General features: G+C 35.4%; 1 protein-coding gene across 4 annotated transcripts in view; it reads left to right on the forward strand.

The window, feature by feature from the left end:
* LOC6049643 (connectin) overlaps positions 1-15,630 on the forward strand; it is a 438,570-nt gene that overhangs the window by 216,117 nt on the left and 206,823 nt on the right. Inside the window, exon 4 of one of the 4 annotated variants that reach the window (XM_038265772.1) lies at positions 7,103-7,525. The exons of the other annotated variants lie outside the window; for them this stretch is intronic. The gene's annotated coding sequence lies outside the window, so the exon portion shown is untranslated. The remainder of the gene's footprint in view (positions 1-7,102; positions 7,526-15,630) is intronic. 4 annotated transcript variants of the gene reach the window in all.

A 15,630-nucleotide genomic window follows, 5' to 3' on the forward strand; every position in this document is an offset into this window, starting at 1 on the left:
TAAAAACTAAAAACTAAAAACTAAAAACTAAAACTAAAAACTAAAAACTAAAAACTAAAAACTAAAAACTAAAACTAAAAACTAAAAACTAAAAACTAAAAACTAAAACTAAAAACTAAAAACTAAAAACTAAAAACTAAAAACTAAAAACTAAAAACTAAAAACTAAAAACTAAAAACTAAAAACTAAAAACTAAAAACTAAAAACTAAAAACTAAAAACTAAAAACTAAAAACTAAAAACTAAAAACTAAAAACTAAAAACTAAAAACTAAAAACTAAAAACTAAAAACTAAAAACTAAAAACTAAAAACTAAAAACTAAAAACTAAAAACTAAAAACTAAAAACTAAAAACTAAAAACTAACAACTAAAAATCAAATTATTCAACCAGTTAAGCTAGAACTCCCTGCTCGCCAAAGACAAAGGACAAAATTTCGCATTCCAGACACTGGCCACCGAGTCCTGCTTCACTTATCGTCTTATCGTCCGGAGCTCACACGGTCGACGGTCACTCCAGCTGTTGTAGCAACGGCCTTACTTTCGGGATCGGTCGCCATGGCGAGGAACGACATTGCATTGTGTGTGTGTGTTTTAAGTGAAAATGATTTTTCTCCTTCAGGCGGACTAATTTTAAGGATGCTTGCCATTTCGAGAATGGACTGTGGAAAATTGCGACTTTTGTGAGTGTGGCTAGGCAGAACAAGTGGGTGTCTGACGTTGAATTGATGTTGTTTTTGGTGTGTTGTGTTTTTTTTTTTCGAAACTCAATCTCTTATTGTCTGTGGTAAACGCACGAGTGCTCTTGAACGGATTTGCAAAATTTAATTCATTTGCTGGTTGGGTAACTAAGTTTCAAAATGCAATCACGACTGTTTGGATAGGACTACCTTAACTCTAGAAGAGTGCTCAATTTCAGCAACAAATGTTTGGTACTACAAACACCAGCATGTCACCATTAACATTAATTTAACAGAAAGTATAAAATTTGAAAATATGTTCGTGAGGTCACCATGCAATAAATTCTCAATTTACATGCACAATTCGTGTACCTTTATCGTTAGTGGTTTAACCACCAATAAAAAAAATCTCACAATACACGGTCTCAAAAAAGAACTCAAAAGCGAAGAAAAAACATCAAAATAAAGCCAGGTCTCGGGGCACAATTAAATGGCACGTTGAAAGGGGTAGGGACGAGCGCCAGGTCCTGCTCAAATCTCAAGGAAGCAAAACAACCCTTCAGGAAAAGTCCTTTCGCAATACGATGGTGTCGAGAATGTCGGTCAGACATGAAGAAATGAAAAGCACCCGAAAGAAGAGGTTTACAAAAGAGAGTTCAAGCAATGTTGTCAGACAATATCACACATTTTCAGAATTGTACTACTTTTCCAGTGAGAAAAAAAAAAAACTTTAAAAAAATTCAAATTGCTAGTCAACAGAAAACATCATGTAAATCTTTATGACATTCGTTAAGTCTTATTTCTTTCACCATTTTCTGGCAGTGAGGTCTTGACCTCTCGAGAGAAAATCGTCAAAAACCAAAAGAGATATTTTTTTGCATTTAGAACATAGTTTTACACTTTTTACAATTGTAAAACAGACAATTTGAAAAATTTTGATATCGAAACATAAAGGGTTTGCTTATAACCATCACGAGTTATCGTGATTTTACAAAAAAAAAGTTTTGAAAAAGTTGGTCGTCGTTGTTCAGACACGAACGACAAAACAAAGAGAAACGCAAAAAGCATTTTTTTTTTTTTGTAAAATCACGATAATTCGTGATAATTACAAGCAAACCCTTTATGTTGCACATATTTTTTTTGTGATTTTCTGCTCTACAACATTGTCACGGGTAAGCAATTTCAATATGGCGACTTGTATCAGAAGAAAGTGAGGAATTTTTGCTAGTTCGCACTGTTCTGTGTTCTGCGTGCACACACATACTAATACAAAGCGCCACCAAGAGAAAAAAGGTGATTACGAATATTTTTGGCACTTTCGTAAAAAAATATGCGGTTTTGCAAAAACAAATAACAAATCCACATTTCAAGTGTAGTTCGACTATAAATCTTGTAATTCGTTGCTGATTTGTTCGAAAATTTATTATAATTAATAAGTTTTTTTTGCAGCACCCCTTTTGGACGGACATATCTGTTGTCACCTTTTGGTTCCTTGGATTAGCCATGGATAATTTCACAGTGTTATAAACAGGGCAGCTACCACCACGCGGCGCCACCGTTTTGAAGGAAAAAATGATACAGGTTATTCAGACGAGTTTCAATCCCGTGACATTGTTCAACATAATTTGACTCTTAAACATAACCCTTCGAAAAAAAGTGTTTTTCCCAATGAAAAATACGTTTTCCGGAATTCTGATTACGCCATCAAATCGGGCGTCTAATTTTAAATAAAAGACCCTTTGACACCAAATTTCTCAAATTTCTATCTCATAACCATTTCAGGCTGCAAATTCTTGAAAACCACCTCTTTTTTCGCATGTTAAAAAAATGAAAGGGGCCGTACAGCCCCTCCGTCACGAGATATCAAAAAAACGGACCTCGGATTCGTGATCAGGGACAAAAGTTACCCCTTATAACAAAGATTCAGTTTTTTTTACAAAAATTATGTATAAAAAATAAAAAATCTGTATCTTTTGAAGAAACTTTTTGATCGATTTTGTGTCTTCGGTAAAGTTGTAGGTATGGATAAGGAAAACACTGAAAAAAGGTAAAAAAAAATGTAATTTTAAATTTCACTTTTTGCCACTAAAACTTGATTTACAAAAAACAAACCATCGTCAACTGGGGCGAATCGAGAGTACAGTCTGAATAAGGACAGCACGTTTTAGAGCACTTAATTGCTTAAAATTTGGGAATGAATAAATACATTTTGTTGCTCTGAATCTGGTCTAACCGAAACGGGCAAAAAATCTTTGACCGAGTTATGAATTTTTCAATCAATACTGATTTTTTTTAAAAACTCGAAATATTGGTCGCAAAACAATTTCAACATCATTTTTCGATGTAAAATCGAATGTGCAATCAAAAAGTTACTAAGTGAAATTTTGATAAAGTAACACGGTTTCCAGTTTCAGCCATTTTTAGGAAAACTTTTTGGAAAATATTTACAGTTATTCATTTTTATTAAAAAAGTGCCCATTTTTGTACTCTTTTGAAAAAAAGCGCAATTCTCTACCAAAACCGGAAATGGATTTTATTTGTATTTTTTGATTTGGCTAAAACTTTGTGGGGGCCTTCCCTATGATCAAATAAGCTATTTTGCGTCATTGGTTCACCCATACAAATCTCCATACAATTTTGGCTGCTGTCCATACAAAAATGGTATGTAAATTTTCAAACAGCTGTAACTTTTGAGTGAATTTTCTGATCAATTTAGTGTCTTCGGCAAAATTGTAGGTATTGTTGAGGACTTTTGAGAAAAAAACAGGTACACGGAAAAAAAAATTTGCAGATTTTTTTTATCAACATTTTTTTAACTAAAACTCAATTTCCCAAAACACGTATTTTTTGATTATCGAGATTTTTTAATATGTTTTAGGGGACAAAAATCCGCAACTTTTGAGCTATAGAGAAACATGGTAAAAAAAATCTGCCACCGAGTTATGAATTTTTGAAAAAATAGTGATTTTTGGAAAAAAAATTGAAGTTTCATGCAATTTTAGTGTTTCTTTTTCTTAAAGCGGCTCTATCTCAGCAACCCGATGTCCAATCTTCAATGTCTCTTAGACAATTTTATAGCAAATTTTTTGAACTTTTCAAAAAATATATTTTTAGAAATGGTCACTCATGGTCACTATTTTTAAAAATTGAAAAACTGCAAATATTTCGCTAAAATCTAACTTTCGGTGGCTATATCTTGAAAACGGAGCCCTTTATCAAAAAATCTGTAAAGTACTTTTCGATTGCAAATTCAATTTTGCATTAAAAAGTAATGTCAAACTTGTTTTTGCATAAAACTTCGATTTTATCAAAAAACACTATTTTTTCAAAAATTCATAACTCGGCGGCAGATTTTTTGACCATGTTTCTCTATGGCTCAAAAGTTGCGGATTGTTGTCCCCTAAAACATATAAAAAAATCTCGATAATAAAAAAATACGTATTTTGGGAAATTGAGTTTTAGTAAAAAAAAATGTTGATAAAAAAATCTGCAAATTTTTTTTCCGTGTACCTATTTTTTTCTCAAAAGTCCTCAACAATACCTACAACTTTGCCCAAGACACTAAATTGATCAGAAAATTCACTCAAAAGTTACAGCTGTTTGAATATTTACATACCATTTTTGTATGGACAGCAGCCAAAATTGTATGGAAACTTGTATGGGTGAACCAATGACGCAAAATAGCTTATTTGATCATAGGGAAGGCCCCCACAAAGTTTGAGTCAAATAAAAAAATAAAAAAAAAAATAAAATGGTCGGAATCGGCCGATTTCGTAGAGAGTTGCTCAAAAACAGATTCGAATTCTCTATATTTTGATTTTTTGAACTTTATTGCTACGACTCTTAGTTGCTGAGATATTGCCATGCAAGTGTTTAAAAACAGGAAAATTGATGTTTTCTAAGCCCCACCCAAATAACTCACCATTTTCTAATGTCGATATCTCAGCAAATAATGGTCCAATGTACATTGTTGGAAATTTTTTTAAATCAATATTTACAAAAAAATTAAATCAAGGCAAACATTTCAAAAGAGCGAAATATTGAATGTTTGGTCTTTTTGCATTGTAAGCCTTGATTTAAAAACAAAATGAAAATATTGTTTTTCAAAAGTGGGCAAACATGGGCACTAACTTTAAATCATGAATAACTGTGACTATTTTTAAAAAAGTTACCTAAAAATGGGTATGATTTGAAAACGGTGCACTTTATCAAAATTTCACTAAAGTACTTTTGGATTGCAAATTTGATTATACATCGTAAAAAGAAGTTGAACATTTTTGTGTCAAAAATTTAGTTTTTTTTAATCATTATTGATTCAAAAATTCATAACTCGGTCAAAAAATTTTTTTTCTGGAAGTTTCTGAAAAGGTGGTATTTGATGTCCTTTAGAACAAAACAGAAAAAAAACAAAATCATTTTTTTGTAAATCTAGTTTTAGTGACAAAAAAAGAAATTAAAAATATTTTTTTTACCGTGCATTTCTTATCCATACCTACAACTTTGCCAAAGACACCACATCGATCAAAAGATTTTCGAATTTTCATAAATCATTTTTGTATGGACAGTTGACAAATTTCTATGGTAAATTATATGGACAAACTAATGATGCAAAATGGCTTCTTTGGGCATACCGAAGGCACCAAAAAAGTTTCAGCTGCATTAAGAAACACCAAAAAAAACATCGAATGGCCGAAATCTCCGAGGATTGCTCTACTGAAAAAAATATCTTAGTCAAAATCATTTATTTATTTTTTTGTGGGAATAATAATATAAAACGATTGAAAAATGATTGAATTTTTGAGTTTAGTTGCAAAGCAAAGTATAAGATGAATGAAAAACCTCTCGAAAAAATGCAACAAATCTTTGTTAGCACAGCACGGCCTTAAGCGTTTAAAAACATACCTGCGAAGGGTTCGCTCGAAAAGTGGGAGGGCACAATTTCAGAATCATGAAAAAAGACCGAAAATCGACCAACCGGGGGACCCCTCGAAGCAAAGGTGTGCGACACTGACTGCGGAAGCGATTACGACCGAGTTGGGTCGGCTGGACAATTTCCAGAGACTATTTGCGATGATTAAATATGTATTTAGGTCTGTTCGGAGTTTAAATTGAACCTAATGCAATATGTATGGAACTGATTAAGCGATTTTCGGGGGGGCCAAGAAAACGAACCTCGCAGCTCGCCGCGTGAAAAGTGGAAACATAATTTTCAAAGATTTTCTCCATGGGAAAACACAAAGACCAAAGTCAATTTGTGCATGGTGGCGGAGGAAAGGGGATAGCACAATCAGGGTTTCGCGTTTCTCGTTATTTCCTGCCGCAGGAGAAAAAGAGTTTCGAAAGTTGAAATCACGGTGTGGTGGATGAGGCAAGTTTGGTTTCTCAGCGTCCTGCGGGTAATTAAAGGGTTCTTCCGTTGAGCAGGATTCTGGCGAAGGCACGCGGGATGATTTGTTCGTTGGGTCAAATGAAGCCAAAAGCTCGGGGCAGTTCATTAGCCAGTTTGAGCGTTAATTGATCGGTGCTGGTCGTTAGAGGGAAGCTGGGGATTTTTTGGTCTTGAAATAAATTGTAGCCGGAAGGATTAGGAATTGTCTTAATGTGGACCTGCAAGGAAAAGTGAAGAAGATAGAAGCTATTTTTTTCTACGATTTTGGCAGAACATGATTACGTTTTACCTGGTTTATCCTGGTGGAAAACAAAAAATTATCATCGCAAAAGCCATTCTCCATCGTAATTCAGCAAACATTTTCGGGAATTTCTCAATTTCCCGTTAAGCTCGGTTTGAGACCACATTACACTTTTAGCAGATTCCCAAACAAAACCGAGTGTGCACATAAAGTATACCCACCAGGCACCACTTTTCCATATCGAGACGGCACCATCGCACCATGAAAAGCCTTTGCAATCCACCTCGCCGCGGCGGAACGATTCGCCACGATAAAATCTCACACAAATCTCCCGTCGTGTCCCGTAAATATTTGAAAACCTTTCGATGGTCAGCACCAAATTGGACACCCGGTAAGCCCCGCTCCAAAAATCGATTCACGAAACACAGAACATGGTCGCGGGACACTTTTCGCCGCACTTCCTCCCGCCCAACTAATCCCAGTAAAACCGTCCGGAAGGCCCGTCCTCGGGAGAACCCAGGTGGACCGTGGGCTGAATTACTGCAAATTAAAGCTCACCGGTAATCGCGTGCTCCATCGCGTGGACACTCCCGGCTGAACGTCTGAGCCAGGAAAGAATTACGACTCTTTAAAACTGACGTAAACCCCAATAAGCTGTACGGATCCAAATCGGGTGCCGTCGACTTTTCCGGGACAACCTAGTGAGTTTCTAGAAAAAAAGTCAAGTGATTTTCTTGAAAAAAATGTTAAGAGTTTTTGTTTCATGGAGAAATATATGTTTTTTTTTTTTTCTAGGAATCAACTTCAGAATAGCACCCCTGAGGACACTAGTACCCCTTAATGTGTGGGTGGAACGATGTATTACACTCCCAGGCCGGGGAAAACAGAAGGGTGGGATAGCGTGAATGTCGACTCATATCGCGGTTCTATTACTAGGGTAGAAGGACCTTACGTCATCACTTTCGTAGTTTTATTTTACTGATTAACAAGGATAAAAAGAAACCAGTTGAAAATAGGTGCCCTTCCCTTACGTGTAGTAGCTAGTGTAGAGCGCACCTACTCCACTAGTGTAATGTGACAAGGACATTGCCATTTCGTAACCCGACACCCGACAAACAGGCAACAGTTGGTACGATAGTCCCCGCCTCGCGGCCCTCCCCGATGATACCATGAATGACACACGCGGTGAAATGATGTTGGTGAACGTGAATTATTCAGGTAAGTTTGCGAGAAAAGTAACGTTTAGGGATTTAAAATTGAGCAAAGTTTGTAAAAAAATACATACCGTAAACTGGGGTGACTTTGATAGCCCGGGGTGACCCGGGCCCTAAAGCGTGACATATTTTATTGATGTAACCTTGTGAACGGCCCGAGCGGTTTAGGCTTTCAGGATTTTTGTGATATTTACTTGTAGAGTCAAAACAGATCAGTAAACATCACTTATCTGTGTATTACATTTTTTAAAAGATTACATTTTTGTGGTAACACTTTCAACTTCTACGCGCACGATCACATCACTCAACTTTTTGTTGCTAATTTCATTAAGACTTTCGTCGAGCCAATTCTCTACGTTGAAGCCAGACTTGTCCTCCAGACCTCTTCGCCGAGCCATGCCAGACCCCGAACTCCTAAGTCCCGGGTGGACTCTTCACAGCGGCTAAGTCTCGGCGGACTCTTCACGGCGGCTAAGTCCCGGCGGACTGCGGCCTCCACCGCTAAGTCCGGCTGGACTGGGGCCTCTGCTACTGGTGGCTGCTGGCGGGTCCGGCTGGTCTGGGGCTTCTTCTGGAACTGGAACTGCACTGGAGTGGAGCTGGCTGGAACTGACTGGAACTAATTCTGGAACTCCTCAAGAATTTTGGGGTTTTTATAGTCAGTCCCCGAAAACTCTACTAAATTTTGTTCTACTAAAAGTTGTCCGTTCCGATGAGAAGCATCGATGAACCTCATGAATTAAATTGTGCAGACCTCTGCAATTCTTCATGACTTTCCGTATGGTGTAGTGAGTACACCTCAAAATCGGAAGTCATGGGTTCGAACCATTGTCGTGAAACTTTAAATTATGTTATTGGAATATCAAAATTATGTTCCTCAAATATTCTCAAAAATGTAAGTCAATAATGAGAAGGTCGAATTCTCCATTGAACAAACATGCCAATGAATTTGGTTAAGCCACACCTTCAATTTCCCTGTGGAATAACATCGCACATTCATAATTGAAAGCTTAACCATTTTTTGATTGCCTAACAATTGGCGAAAATTAATAAAGGGCTTTTCAGGTGAGGATGACTCATGATCCACACCTGTACATAAGCTTAATTATTTGTCGCGCAACGCGAGTCGATGGGTAAAATTATTTATGCTTGCGTAAGCGCGCATGGTCAGAACTGTGGTGAGGTTCGAAAAATGGACAAATTTAATGATTTAAATTTGAGGTCGCTGCACTTGGATGATATTGAATGCACTGCGTTATTGTTTTAGAAATGTTCATTTCTTAAGATTTTTTGAAAACGTCCTTTAAGACTTTAAGCTATTGCGTTTCATATGATTAAAGGACCTTATTTAAATAAAAACTCTTGATTTTTAACATTGAAAATCGGACCATTAATTTCTGAGATATCGACATAAGAAAATGAAGGGCGGTTGTTTGGGTGTGACTTAGAAAACATCAATTTCCCTCTTTTTTTTTCTTATATGCACTGTACCTCAGCAATCAGTAGGCCAATCTTCAATTTAAAATTTTCGGAACTTTAAAAAAAGACTCAAGGTCACTATTCGAAAACAAAATCTAAAAACAGCAAAATTGTTGCTGAAATCATACATTTGATAGCTATATCTTGGAAAAGGGGCCCTATATAAAAAAATTAAGTAAAATTCAAAAATTCAATGTAACATGAAAACGTTACTTAATCCACCCTTAGGTGGTTGGTGCCTTCCTCACATTTAAAGGGTGCTATCTAAAATAGACACAAGAGGGCGGTGTTTTTCAGTGTTTTATCAATTTGACTCATTGGGCTAGATTGGGTAGTCAGAATTTCATATTGCAGGGCGATCCGAACAACGTTTTCATCAAAATATCTGAGGTCCGGCCTCCAAAAAGTGCATAAATAACACTTAAGTGCGTATAACTTTCGATAGGAATGTCAGATCTTCAATGTCTTGGACGCGTTGACAAGGTCTTTTAAATACCTATCTAGAAATGTATAACATGACGGGGTTTCTTACAAAAACGACCCTTTTCACGGTCTTCCGAACTTTACTCAAAATCGTTTTTTCAGCATAGCTTTTGAAGTATGCATAATTTTCAATAGCGACTTATGGGACACCAAGACGGATTGAATGAGATCAAAACAGACAAAACCGGTTTAGCCAGTCTCGAGATAATCGAGTGACAGTTAACAGAAATCCCAAGTTTAGTGCTGATTAAACCATCTCTCTATTTTTGGCACCGCCCTCTTTTTTGACGATTTTCAAAACTTTGAAAATACTTGGGCAAAAGACTTTCTACAGGTTGCATTTTACAGAACATTTGATTTGATAAAAATAAAATTTTTACCCTTAAATGCCCACTTCTATTATATTTTAACGTTTTAAGTATTAAAAATCTGTTTTTACCAATTCCTTATGTTTTTATTTGTTTAATTTTATCACCATCGTGTTCCCCAGATAATTTTACATAATAATCAATGAAGACCTCTAACTTAAATGAATTATTGGCGAGATTCAGCGATTTTACTAAAAAAAGTATGATTTTGGCGTACTTTTCAACAAAAAGGGTTTGAATCCCGTATAGTTCGGTTTTTATGTGTAAGAAACTTATTTCGGATTTGAATTCATAGGATAGAGTGCAGCACAAAATCAAACTTTTTTCTGTAAAATCGCTGTATCTTGCCAATTGTTCATTTTAGTTGGAGGTCTACATTAATTATTATGTAAAATTGTCTGGGGAACACGATGGTGAAAAAAAAAACAAACAAAAACATGAGTGGGCATTTTAGGGTTAAAATTTTATTTTTATCAAATTCCTTGAACAATTTTCTACAAAATGCAACCTGTAGAAAGTCTTTTGCTCAAATAGTTGCAAAGCTATGATTAAAGAAAAAAAAGTTTTTAGAAAATCGTCAAAAAAGAGGGCGGTGCCAAAAATAGAGGGATGGTCTAATCAGCACCAAACTTGAGATTTCTGTTAACTATCGGTAGATGAACATTCCCTCCAAGTTTGGTCCAAACCGGTGAAGGTCGAGTCCAAAAGTGAAAATCCGTTTCTGGTTTTGGTAGACAATTGTTCAGTTATATAGATAACGTCAATAATATTTTTCATGAACAGCAATTTTCATCAACTGGGGCCAATGAATTTGATGTACTATGGGCGCTAACGTCACAAGGGCAATTCAATCAAATTGATTGGTTTGCAGTAATTAAATTGTTATAAAATGTTGTTATATAACAATGCATATGACTTGGAAAGATAACAATGCAGGCAGTAACTGAAATAGAACAGAAATTTTCATGAGAAATTTTGATAATTCGCCATTAAAATGACAAAAAATATTTCTTCAATATTTGAACAAAAAAAATATTATGAAGTTGCCTATAATATGATGATGGTATTGGTTTGGGGGGCATTTTTAAAAATTACTTAAAACAAATATTTTATTCCAAATTGACATGTTGTTAAAGAGATATGACGACTTCCTGGATTAATAAAAATACAGAACATTATTTGTGAGCATCCTAACTATGATTTGAAGTGAAAAACTGGGAAATTTAAACGCGTTTTCTATGTTTTAGACCATTTATTTTCTTCATGGTATTTTAGTCGAGTGTTTATGGAGTAAAAACCTGTCGAAATTCGTGTGAGCAAGGTTTCCGCAACATCACCTTTTTTGTCACACAGCATTCTTTTTGAAAACATATTTGTTTTGACAAGTTTTTAGAAAGTTTCCTTTAAATGTATCTAAGAAACATTGAAAAAAATCTGATTCTGATTGAAAACAAATATTTGACTATTTTGGATTCAAGATTTACATTACAATAAGCGCTTAATATTGAATTTTGTGGCCTAAAAAATAAAAATTTAAATAAATGTACAAAATTCTAACGAGTATTTTTTTTTTCGAAAATCTATCAAACATTAAATCTAATAATTGCAAGACCACCGTACTGAGCCTGATCGCATCAATGTCCCGAACGGGTAATTCTCCGCCAACTCCCAAAGAACTTTTTTTTTTCATGATTACGCATTAACTCGTGATAGTTACAACATCAAAATTTTAGTAACTTTGTAGAACAGCATGGAAACTCTGAAAAATAACCCTGCAAAGTTACAAAAAGCCACAAAATTATAAAATATAATTTTGAATTAAATATTAAAAAATTATCCTCCTCGGTAATGGCAGGTTCACAAAGTATATTAAATTTCCCTCTTAATGACATGTTCAGAAAAAAAAAAAAACAATTAGGCACTTTATTTTTTAATCCAGCTGAAACTTTTAAAGTGTTTTCGGTTTGCCCAAAGAAGACATTTTGCACTATTAATTTGTTCATATCATTTTCCATGCAACTTTGGCGGCTGTCCATACATAAATGATATATGGGTAATTCTCCGCCAACTCACACAGCAGTTGCCCCGACCCCTCTTCGATTTGCGTGAAACTTTGTCCTAAGGGGTAACTTTTGTCCCTGATCACGAATCCGAGGTCCGTTTTTTGATATCTCGTGACGGAGGGGCGGTACGACCCCTTCCATTTTTGAACGTGCGAAAAAAGAGGTGTTTTTCAATAATTTGCAGCCTGAAACGGCGATGAGATAGAAATTTGGTGTCAAAGGGACTTTTATGTAAAATTAGACGCCCGATTTGATGGCGTACTCAGAATTCAGAAAAAACGTATTTTTCATCGAAAAAAACACTAAAAAAGTTTTAAAAATTCTCCCATTCCCCGTTACTCGACTGTAAAAAATTTTGGAACATGTCATTTAATGGGAAATTTAATGTTCTTTTCGAATCTACATTGTCCCAGAAGGGTCATTTTTTCATTTAGAACAAAATTTTTCATTTTAAAATTTCGTGTTTTTTCTAACTTTGCAGGGTTATTTTTAGAGTGTAACAATGTTCTACAAAGTTGTAGAACAGACAATTACAAAAATTTTGATATATAGACATAAGGGGTTTGCTTATAAACATCACGAGTTATCGCGATTTTACGAAAAAAAGTTTTGAAAAAGTTGGTCGTCATCGATCATGGCCGTTCATGGTCACCCGCGACAGACACGGACGACGAAACAAAGAGAAACGCAAAAAGTAACTTTTTCAAAACTTTTTTTCGTAAAATCGCAATAACTTGTGATGTTTATAAGCAAATCCCTTATGTCTATATATCAAAATTTTTGTAATTGTCTGCTCTACAACTTTGTAGAACATTGTTACACTCTAAAAAATAACCCTGCAAAGTTAGAAAAAACACGAAATTTTAAAATGAAAAATTTTGTTCTAAATGAAAAATGACCCTTCTGGGACAATGTAGATTCGAAAAGAACATTAAATTTCCCATTAAATGACATGTTCCAAAATTTTTACAGTCGAGTAACGGAAAATGGGAGGATTTTAAAACTTTTAGTGTTTTTCGATGAAAATACGTTTTTCGAATTCTGAGTACGCCATCAAATCGGGCGTCTAATTTTACATAAAAGTCCCTTTGACACCAAATTTCTATCTCATCACCGTTTCAGGCTGCAAATTATTGAAAAACACCTCTTTTTCGCATGTTCAAAATGGAAGGGGTCGTACCGCCCCTCCGTCACGAGATATCAAAAAACGGACCTCGGATTCGTGATCAGGGACAAAAGTTACCCCTTAGGACAAAGTTTCACGCAAATCGAAGAGGGGTCGGGGCAACTTTTCCCGATTTCGTGTGAGTTGGTAGAGAATTACCCATATGAAAATTCAAAAATCTGTATCTTTTGAAGAAATTTTTTGATCAATGAATCACCAAGTCTTCGGCCAGACTGAAAAATTATACACGTTACATGTTTTGGTAATTTTGAATTTCACTTTTTGTCATTAAAACATGATCTGCAAAAAACAGTATTTTTATATTTTTTAAAATGTTTTAGGGAACATCAAATGCCAACTTTTCAGAAATCGCCAGAATGTGCGAAAAATCTATGACCGAGTATGAATTTTGGAATCAATTCTAATTATTTTCAAAAATCAATATAGGTCGCAGACATTTTTCAACTTCATTTTTCGATGTAAAACCGAATTTGCAGTCAAAAAATATTCTAATGCAATGTTTATAACGAGAACCATATTCAAGTAACAGCCACTTTTAGGTAAGTTCTTTGAAAAAAGTCGCAGTTATTCATTTTGTTTAATTAAGTATCAAACGTTTCAAAAGAGTATTACATTTAATATGACGCCTTTTTGAATTATAAGTCTTGATTTACAAAAATGAAATATTGTTTTCGAAAAGATTGGAAAATTTCACGAATGTTTCATATTTTTACATTGAAAATCGGACCATTAGTTGCTGAGATATCGACATTAGAAAATGGTGGGTTGTTTGGGTGAGACTTAGAAAACAACAATTTTCCTGTTTTTAAACGAAGGGTCGTATTAACAAAATACAAGCAAGGAAAATGTACAGAATTTTCCAAGCTATTCAAAATATCGATTTCATAAGTGGGCAAACATGGGCACTTATTAAAGAAAGAGAATAACTGCGACTTATATCACAAAACTAACATAAAAATTATTATAACCTAAAAATGTTGCACTCTATCACATAAATTTGCACTGAAGTACTTTTTGATTGCGAATTCAATTTTACTTTGAAAAATGATATTGAAAATTTGTTTCGACCAATCTGTGGATTTTTTGAAAAAATCAGTTTTGTTTCAAAAATTCATAACTCGGTCAAAGATATGCACGTTCTGGAAATTTCTGATAAGTTGGAATTTGATGTCTCTCAAAACATGTAAAAAAATATAAAATAAAATTGAGTTTTTTCTGCAGTTTTAGTGACAAAAAGTGAAACTAAAATCACCAAAAAATTTTACCGTGTATAATTTTTTTCAGTGTAGTCCTCATCCATATCTACAACTTTGCCGAAGACACCAAATCGATCAAAAATTCCTTCGAAAGATACAGATTTTAGAATTTTCATAAATCATTTTGGTTTGGACAGCTGCCAAATTTGTATGAAAAATTATATGGACAAACTACCGATGCAAAATGGCTGTGCGAATTTATCCAGAGACATAATTGGCAACCCTATCGTAGTCCTATATCTGTTTACTCTGTTTGCCCACTAGTTTGAATCCAACGTTACGCTATGGGAAGGTCCTGAGCAAATCGGCCGGAAATCGACAGTGATAAAAAGTGAACCCTGTCGCGTACCACCACCACCACCCCGGTGTCCAAATCCAAACCAGTTTCCAATCGGTTTTTTTGGCCCCACATTATCCGAAAACCCGTCCCGACACCGGACTCGCAATGACCAGCGACGAACCAAAAGAGAGAAAAATAGAGATAACCATCGCAATTACTGCGAAGAGAAAATTGTTTATATGGCCGTTTATTTGGTGAGGACTTTTTGGGTTCGAGATTTTCGCTCGAAAGCCGAGAAAAAAAATCGGATCGTGTGATAAAGCACTTCCGGAGGACTTTTCCCCTTTTGCCGGGGCTGGCCGAAAGGGAAATTGATAAATCACGGTTCGAGCGAGCCACACACACACACACACAAACACTCTTGCAAGCAATTTTCCAAAGACAATCGGCTGGGAAAGCCGGACTGGAAAAGGTGAGTTCGAAGAAAGCGGTAGTTTGTTTGGGTTGATGATAAATCGATTTGGGATGAAGTCGTTGCTCGAACCCCTCCCCGCACAAGCTCAAGTTCAACAGTGCTCTTTGCTGATCCGGTGACACTAAACGGATTCGGGTTATCTACGGTACATTTGTTCCGTTTCGCACAGCCGGCGGTGAAGGAGCAAAGGCATGAGGTGCCGGTTGGCTTGATTGAATAGTTTCCATCGGTGTTATAAATGAGAATCTTGGATTGCAAATTTACTGTGAATTTACTTCCGTTAGATTTTGATTGCTTTCGATAAGATTTCGATTTCTTGAAGTGATTGGTTGGAGTTAATCGTGCTGTTAGGGGAATTTACTGTGCAACTTAGAAATCTGTACAGCACTTTCTCCCGGTTGGCTTCGATTAAAAAGTTTTCAAAAAATATCGTGACACTTCTAAATCAATTTAGTGGTTCGAGAAAAAAGCTCAGAAACTTTGAAAGATCCCTTTCAAAATCAAATCAAAATTGTGCTC

This window comes from Culex quinquefasciatus, chromosome 3 (assembly GCF_015732765.1).
Source record: "Culex quinquefasciatus strain JHB chromosome 3, VPISU_Cqui_1.0_pri_paternal, whole genome shotgun sequence".
In the NCBI taxonomy this organism is placed as follows: Eukaryota; Metazoa; Arthropoda; class Insecta; order Diptera; family Culicidae; genus Culex; species Culex quinquefasciatus.